We start from the raw sequence: 422 nt of genomic DNA, 5'->3' as shown, positions 1-422 counted from the left end.
CACCAGTTTTTCCATGAACACTCTCATTCTGTTTCAGGATCCAATGCGGGGTAGCACATCAAGCTGAGTTGTCCCACCTCCCCAGGGTAGCACATCAAGCTGAGTTGTCCCACCTCCCCAGGCTTTTCTGGTCTGTGACAGTTTCTCAGACTTTCCCTGTTTTTCATGTACCCTGAATGAGTTTTGTCATCAGAAAAAGACAGCCCAGACGATGGTGGTCACGGTGATGATGACTGGTGAAGATGATACTGATGATGATTTATGTCTGAATTCCTTCAGTCTAATCTCAGCGGGAGACCTCTTTCTCTGTTCACTGGAACAAAAGGGGGCCGGTATCAACGGGAATCTCGGAAGTTGGGGCGCCCTAACCCCTGCCCAAAGCCCTTTCGGCCCCTGCTCCTGCCGCTGTTTCCCAGCCCAGC

The sequence above is a fragment of the Carlito syrichta genome, unplaced genomic scaffold, assembly GCF_000164805.1.
Source record: "Carlito syrichta isolate Samal-C Ts95f unplaced genomic scaffold, Tarsius_syrichta-2.0.1 Scaffold313872, whole genome shotgun sequence".
Classification (NCBI taxonomy): domain Eukaryota; kingdom Metazoa; phylum Chordata; class Mammalia; order Primates; family Tarsiidae; genus Carlito; species Carlito syrichta.
The sequence above is the reverse complement of the archived record's forward strand: the minus strand, read 5'-3'. Positions refer to the sequence as shown.